We start from the raw sequence: 8,685 nt of genomic DNA, 5'->3' as shown, positions 1-8,685 counted from the left end.
CACAAGGAAATTGTTTGGGAGGTATGTTAAGTCAGAAAGCTACTTACTGGCTTTTGACATGACTCCTCTTGGAGAGTAAGTGGACACCAGGCTGGGTCTTTACAGAAGTAAACATGCATCCATCTCCTAGAAGTTGCAGGACACCATGTGGCGGGAACAGCCCAGCTTCTATAGCCTGCCAGGCCTGTGCGAGTTCGAGGCTGCGAGGCGTCTGACTGTCTGAACGCTGAGTCCTAGCTGTGGCCGTAGTCTGTGAATCTTCAGTTCCTAGGACTTATAAATGTCCAGCTGTGCTTTGTTGTCACCAGAAGAGCAGATCTCAAACATAGGAAGAAAAGGAAGACAAGAAACCTTGACATCTGTGAGACCAAAAGGAGAAAACCCATTCTTGATGGTTTTGAACTCCGTGGCACTCAGCAAAGAGCTCTGGGTTCTGTGGATGGCCTCTGTGTCAGAGCTCCCATGCCTGCCGAGAGTCCAGCCCAAGGCTATTAGGCTGAATATCTGTTTTCGTGAATAAATGTGCTTCTTTAGGGAGTGGCTTCAAGATAAGCTGAAAACACAAACTCTTTGTACATTATGTAAATTCCTGTTTATCTGTGTAATTGTCAACAATTGGGAATTGTAACTCCTGATGGTTCAAAATCTTTTAGCTGAACTCTGTCTGCTGTGTTCACAGTGTGTGTGTGTGTGTGTGTGTGTGTGTGTGTGTGTGTCTGTTGGAGGGTGGGCTGTGGGTTCCCATGTAACTCTGCTATGTGGGCCCAGCTGGGGACAGTCTGCCCACTTCCCCAGCAGGCCCCACAGCAATGAGAACCTGTCTTTGGGCATGTGCCAAGGGCACCATGTGGAGACACTTTAGCTGGTGTGTGAAGTAGGGTCTTAACCAGATGTTGAACTTCATAGGAGTGCCTCCTAAGTTATTACAGGTGTGAACGTGCCTGCCTATTGGGGGGAGGGTGAGAGTGATGGTTTGCTGGGGGTGGTGGTGTACAGTTTCAAGAAGTAATTATTTATTGGGGAACTGTTTTCTACTCAACTCCTTTATGGGATCTGTTAACAGAGAAGGCGCTGTAAGTAGATGGACAAATTTTAAATTGTGTTCAAGATTCGAACTCATATTCCTTTGAGCTAGAGCTTGTGGCGCAGGGGCCAGACTGTATCGCGAAGACAAATCCTCTCACTGTGAGAACACTCAGAAGATACGTCAAATGCATAATAAAAAATCTAAAGGTTTGCTCTGGTTTGTGGGCTTTTCCTTATATACACAGTTACACAGCCACTCTGCATAGGCCTCTGGAGAGGGCAGGAGGGAGCCCGAGTTTGGGAACATAAAGAGCGAGATGAGGATGGGGTGAGGTGTTGGAATATTAACATCAAGGCAACTGGAAAGAAGGTTTGGAGGAAGTTGGCATCTTCCCTGGCACCCCTGGCCTTCCACTGGCACCCCACTGCTTCCCCTACACCCACACCTTCCCCTGACACCCCATACCTTCCCCTGGCATCCTACCCCTTCCCCCGACACACTACAACCTTCACAGGGAGAGAGTCAGAGGCCTAATGCTCACAGCATCTGAGAATTATCCTCAGAAGTGATCACAGTAGCAAGACCACATAGGACATAAAAAAAAAAAAAAAATGAGGCTGTTTGACAAAAGGAGGGGAGGCAGTGGAGGGCAGAGGGATGAACCCTGTTAAAGTATCTGAATACAAATGCCATTATAAAAGCCAGCACTTTGTATGATCCATGCTAATAAACATTCTAAGAGGACTCTAAAACACATGTAGGGTCTGGGAGCAAGGACTCTCTTCCCTGTCCCTCTGCCCCACTTTTGAATACACCCCATACTCTTAGAGACCATCGGAGGGAGAGAACTGGACCAAGACAAAGACATGGATTCCCCTACCCCACATACACACCAAGACCCAGAGTGGGCCTGATCACTATATAATCTGAGAAAACCCAAGAGCCTCTTGTTTTAATTAAACTCATTTTAGAGAGTTTTGACTCTGATGAATTGAGAGAGTTGAGCATTAATTTATTCAGCAGGATGTGCAATAGTGCCCAGTAGGGGCCATGCTGTCCCTGGGAGGTGCTGATGGGGCCTGGCATCCTTCAGCCCGTGGACAGGCTGCAGGGCACAAGAGCAAACAGGCCAGATGGCCTAGAAGCTTCCTGGGACAGGACAGCCTGGTCCTGAATAAGCCAGGCATTCCTAGTATCTGGGAAGAGCGGCGGAGGAGCCATTCACCACTCATAAGGCCGAGTGGGTCTGGCTCCAGAAACCATAGAGTCCCAGTTCATGAGGGTGAAGGATTTCAAGATGGCCACAGCAGAGAGCTAAACCAGTTGGCACTCTTCTGGAGGCTTGCCCTGGTGGCCTTGAGTCTGGGGAGCAGGTCTGGCTCTAAGCTTCCGAGCAGGACTCACTTAACAACTGTAGCTTCTGCTCCCTTGTTTCCAAATGGACGCAGGGCTTGCCCTGCCTAACTCAGTTTTCTCAGGATGTCAAACCAAAGCTTTGGGTCTTTAACCCCGACCTCTCTGTTGCCTTAGTGTTTCTATTGCTGTGAAGAGACACCATGAGCATGGCAACTCTTATTAGAAAGCATTTAATTAGGTCTGGCTTACAGTTCAGAGGTTTAGTCCATTATCATCAAGGTGGGAAGCCGGACATGGTGCTGGAGAGTAGTTAAGAGTTCTACATCCGACCTGCAGGCAGTCGGCAGAGAGAAGAGTCCCTGAGCCTGGCTTGAGCATTTGAAAGCTCCAAGTCCCCATTGACACGCATCCTCCAACAAAGCCACACCTACTCCAGCAAGGCCTCACCTCCTAATAGCACCATTCTGTATGGGTCTAAGGTCTTTTCAAGTGCTGTGCGTGGTAGGAGTTCTTATGAAGTTTCTGATTTATTCAAAGTATGCTCTGTCTTATCAATAGGCCCTCTGTATAATTCCATGACCTAAGGCCTGCCATGGCCCTCCTTTTAGAAATAATCACAAAATCTGGGAGACTGGGAGGGAGACTATCCCACGGTCAAACAGCTCCCACCAAGGACCCTGTTCACCTGCCTACCCAGTGCTGTCTGCTTCTGTGAAATAAGCCATTTGTTAGTGCAAATGACCATGAGGGATTAGGGCTGCTGTTGATTCTAGGAAGATGTAAAAACCCTGACATGATTCAAACATTGAAACTGCTCCCAAACTGAGAGAGGCTGTGAGCCCAGCCCTGTGCCTGTTACACCAGCTCACTACTATCTCTAGATATCATTGTATGACTTTCTGGTCTACCATCTCCATCTCATCATCTCAGTATGAACAAGTGCCAACGCTCAGAGAACTCGGTCTTCTGGGCATGACACGGCTACAGCTATCTTGAAATTAGAGTATGATTAGCCGCTCTCAGGAGACCCTCAAAAGATCAGGCCTGTCAACAGACTCTCATCAGAGAGCTTCACCATAGATTGCAGGCACTCTATTTTCTGTAATCCTGGCCAGCTATGGAAGGGCCTTGATGTTTGATTACAGGACATAGAAGGTCTGTGGAAGAGGTACACCATTTACGTAGTTTCTGGGAGGTCATCTGCAGCTGTTTGGGGGTCACCTGTAAGTGACCTCTCACCCATGTCCCGGTAAGGTTACTTGGGCCAGACTTGGATAGAATGGTGTCTGTGGTCTGTCACGAGGGTGCCCTGTCTGGGTGACAAGGAGTTTGTTCATGCCAGTAAGAGCGATACAGAAGCTTTTCTGTTTCTCACCACAGAAAAGTTAACAACGTGACATTTTTGTTTTCTGCCGCAAAATGTTTTGCCCCCTGACATCAAATGCATGCTGTTTTTCTTAACCAGTTCTCCAACACCACTGGGTGTCCAGTGACTCAATTCAGTTCTGATATTGTCTACCCGGAAGTAGCGCCTCATTCTACAAGCTGAAGTCTCCAAACAAGGCTGCTCCCACTGCAGACATCAGCCACAACTGGGGTTTCTATGTGACCACGTTTCTCCACGAGGCACACCCTAATGTCTGATAATTCACTCAAACAGATGCAAGAACTGCAGAAAGCATCTGCATATGAGCTCAGTTTTGTTGAGCAAAACAGGGCACATTCGGGGTGGTACGGTTGCAGCTGTACCCTTCTTAGAAAGGAGACTCCTTGGAAATAAACACAGGCAAGAGTTCTGAGACGGAATGGCGGGAGAGCATACAACTTTCTGGCATACCCTGACATACTCACCAACATGGCAGCCTTGTGAATACAATGTTCAAGGGTTCCACGGGCTTCACCGTTAACTCTTGATTATTGAATTCAAACTCAAAGGCCAGTTCAGGAGAACAGGAAGGTACCACCCTCCATTCAAGCAAGGTCTTTCTGAGGAACTGTTCCGTCGAAAACCTGTGCCCTGCTCCATCAGTTGCTTCTTTGGCAAACGAGGGACTGAAAATTTTCATGAGTTCAGGAGCTCTTGTTGGGAACCAGGGAACAGAAAACAACATTTTTGTAAGATATAACTTTCTCTTTTGTGTGTGTAAATGTTGTGCTTGTGTGTGTGTGTGTGTGTGTGTGTGTGTGTGTGCTCCACATGTGTGTAGGTGTACACAGAGGCTAGAAGAAGTCATTGGCTACCCTTGGGACTGGGGCTATGTTACAGGTGGTTGTGAACTGCTGGATGTGGGCTCTTTGGAGTGAACTCAGGTCCCTCTGAAAGAGCAGCAAGTGCCTCAAATACCCAAAAGATTTTTTTTTTAAATATACCACAAATACATACTTTAAAAAAAAAAAGACTTTTCTGGTCTTATTCACTGGTTTTGCAATGGGTGAATATGACATGGTGTGGGTGGTGTGTTCAGCCAGTATCCAGAGGTGGCCAATAGGGTTGTTCCCAATATTTTGTTATAACCATTCATACTGCAATGACTAGGCCTGTAATACCGTTTCTGCACGTGTCTAACTGAAGACTACGTTCCCAGCAGCAAGACTGATACAGCAAGGGGTAACTTTGTTTGTACTTTTGACAGACTTTGTTAGATTCACAAATGCATTGCTATCATCTTTATCCATAGATAAAGATCTGTCCGAGGCTCAAAAAGTGAAGTATTTCTCCCAAAGTGATGGAACTAAAGACGAAGTTGAAATAGACAGATCACTGTGGATGGTGGGGGCAGCGAGAGACGAGAGAGAACAGGAAAATCTTCCGGGTTAAACCAAGATGAGTTTTTCTTTTTATTTAATTTTTGCTTTTACATACCATTTCTTATGTGTGTGTGGCATGTGTATATGTGTGTGTGTGTCAGTGTGTGTGTTGCATGTGTGTATGTATGTGTGTGTCCGTGTGTATGTGTATGTCAGTGTGTATGTGTGTGTGTCAGTGTGTATGTGTGTGTGTCAGTGTGTATGTGTGTGTGTCAGTGTGTATGTATGTGTCAGTGTGTGTGTGTGTGTGTCAGTGTGTGTTGCATGTGTATGTCAGTGTATGTCAGTGTGTGTCAGTGTGAATGTATGTGTGTGTGTCAGTGTGTGTGTGTCAGTGTATGTATGTGTGTGTATCAGTGTGTCAGTGTGTGTTAGTGTGTATGTATGTATGTGTCAGTGTGTGTCAGTGTGTATGTATGTGTGTGTGTGTCAGTGTATGTATGTGTGTGTATCAGTGTGTCAGTATGTGTCAGTGTGTGTTGCATGTGTGTGTCAGTGTGTATGTATGTGTGTGTGTCAGTGTGTGTGTGTGTGTGTCGTGTGTATGTGTGTGTGTCAGCGTGTATGTGTGTGTCAGTGTGTATGTGTATGTCAGTGTGTATGTGTATGTCAGTGTGTATGTGTGTGTGTGTCAGTGTGTGTTGCATGTGTATATCAGTGTGTGTGTATGTGTATGTCAGTGTGTGTCAGTGTGAATGTATGTGTGTGTCAGTGTGTGTCAGTGTGTATGTATGTGTGTGTGTCAGTGTGTGTGTGTTTATGTGTTGCACACCACACATACATGGTGCCTGTGTGTTGGTCAGAGGACAACACTGTAGAGTTGGTTGTTTATTTCCACCTCTATGTGAGCTCCAGGGATCAAACTCAGGTCACTAGACTTGCATGGCAAGCATCCTTACCCTCTGAGCACCCTGTCAGCCTCTAGGATGAAGTTCTGTAAGTAGGAGTCATTCTGCATTGCATGCCACACCCAGGAGTATGCGGACAACACAAGTTGGACTTGGGCTGTCCTTGTTGTTTTTGAAGAAGGCACAAAGTGAGGAAAGGGGGAGGAGGATCTGGGAAGAGTGGGGTGGAAAATGACCAAAACATAGTGTATGAAATTCTCAAAGAATTAAACATTATATTTTTAAATAGTAAGGGAAGAAGTGGGGTCCCCAGAGGCTGCTGAGTGTCTCTCCCTGACCTACAGCATTCCTGGAAGTCATTTTCTTACGTAGTTCTGACAATATGGAAAAGGGAGATGGGGATCATTGAATCAAGAAGGGTTTACTCTTCTCACCATTGAACCAGGAAGCACTTTTCTTTCCCACCGGAACCGGAAGTGTTCCCACCACCACACCACCTCCCATGATGTGGCATGGACTGATCCCGAATCACGTGGCACCTTTTTAGAGTGGACTAGGCAGTTTAGATGTCTAGGACAGCAGCTAATTTCAGAAGCACCAGGTTCCTGTCCAAGTCAGGTTTCTACTGCGATAATTGACAAACACGATGGCCAATTGCAACTCGGGGAGGAAAAGGTTTATCTTATCTCACACCCCATCAATGAGTGAAGTCAAGGAAGGAACTCAAAGCAGGAACCTGGAAGCAAGAACTGAAGCAGAGACCCTGGAGGGGAGCTGCTTCCTGGCTTGCTCCCTCTGGCTTGCTTAGCCTGCTTTCTCATACCATCCAGGAGTGGCCCCACCCACAATGAGCTGGGCCCTCGAATATAAATCATGAATCAAGAAAGTGCTTTGTAGACCTGGCTACCCGTCAGTCTGATGGAGGCATTTTCTCAAGTGAGGCTCCTCTTCCCAGATGACTGTAGCCTATGCCAAGGTGACAAGAAAGAACCAACCTGCTCAGTCCACAGCTCAGGACCAGCTCTTGAGCCTCCTGTGGAACCTCAGAACTATGTACATAAAGGTGAGAGGATCACTCTTGTCTAAACAGTAAATTCCTAATTTAACCAGAGTTACTTACACACACATACACACACACATGATGTCCTGTGTATGTGTTTTTCTTATTGGTTGATGAATAAAACACTGGCCTATAGAAGCAGGAAGATGTGTGGGACTAAGAGATGAGACGAATTCTGGGAAAGATAGTCAGAGTGAGGCCGAGAAGGAGACATCATGTAGCTGCCAAAGGAGTAATAGGTCTGGGCATTCTCCGGTAAGCCAAGATCACATGGAAATACATAGATTAAGAGAAAATGGGCTAATATTTAATACAGAGCTATCCAGTAAGAGGCCCTCGTCATCGGCCAACACTTTAATAATTAATATAAGTTTTTGTATGTTTATTTGAGGCTGAAGCAGCTGTGGAACCAGATTGAAAGGAAACTCCAGTAACACACACACACACACACACACACACACACACACACACACACCCCACACACAGACACACACATGCTCACACACATACATGCTCACAGACACACACACACAAAGAGACTTTGGGAGAGAGCTGAACTGGTAAAGTATTTGCCACACAAGCATGAGATTCTGATTTTGATCCCCAACGCCCAGCTAGAAGCTGTGCATGGTGGCATGTGTCTGTAATCCCAGGACTGGAAGGCAGAGAAACCCGGAACTGTGGAGCTTGCTGAACAGCCAGTCTGTCTGAATTGGTGAGCTCCAGGCTCGGCGGGAGACCCTGTCTCAGCAAATGAAGTGTGCTTGCAACAAGGCTCGGCAGGTAAGGATGCTTGCTGGGTGTGACCCCTAGAGCCTGCAGAAGGTGAAAGGAGAGAACTGTGTCCACAGAGTTGCCCTCTGATGTCTACATATGCCATGGTGTGTGTGCCCCACATGCATCATACATAAACATTCAATGATGAAGCATTTTAAAACTCTAAAGTTAAGAAGTGATTGAGGTAGACCTGAATTAACCTCTGGCCTCCACATATACATGCCTATTCTCTGTCTGTCTGTCTGTCTGTCTCTGTCTCTGTCTCTGTCTCTGTCTCTCTGTCTCTCTCTGTCTCTCTCTCTCATACACACACACACACACACACACACACACACACACACACACACACACACACACATGCTAGCTTTTGCATTTTTTTTTTCACCGAGAACATCTATTCCTGATCAAGAATACAAATGACCAGGTCCATATCCAAGGACACCAGACATGCTGAGTATTATCCCAAAAGTCTCCTAAACAATTTACCCCTCCTCTCTACCCACTCCATTCATAGGTTAAATCTCTGTCACAAGGTGACAGAGGATATACTATATGATGTCACTGCTCTGTCTTTTCTGATTGGACCCAACCTGGATACCTTAAAAGTCTGTCTCTTTGGAGTTCAGTAGAGTCGTGGTGAGTCAGCCATTTCCCTTTGGCATTGCCCACAGTGGAAGGGCATCAGAACCCACACATGTGGAACAGATAGGACATCAGGCATGGGAGGAAGGAAAGAAAGGGAACTCCCTGGTCTTTGGTGACATTTCATCTCTGTCTCATCTCCCTGCAAGACTGGCTCTACTTTATAC

The sequence above is a fragment of the Cricetulus griseus genome, chromosome 6 (assembly GCF_003668045.3).
Source record: "Cricetulus griseus strain 17A/GY chromosome 6, alternate assembly CriGri-PICRH-1.0, whole genome shotgun sequence".
NCBI lineage: Eukaryota > Metazoa > Chordata > Mammalia > Rodentia > Cricetidae > Cricetulus > Cricetulus griseus.
The sequence above is the reverse complement of the archived record's forward strand: the minus strand, read 5'-3'. Positions refer to the sequence as shown.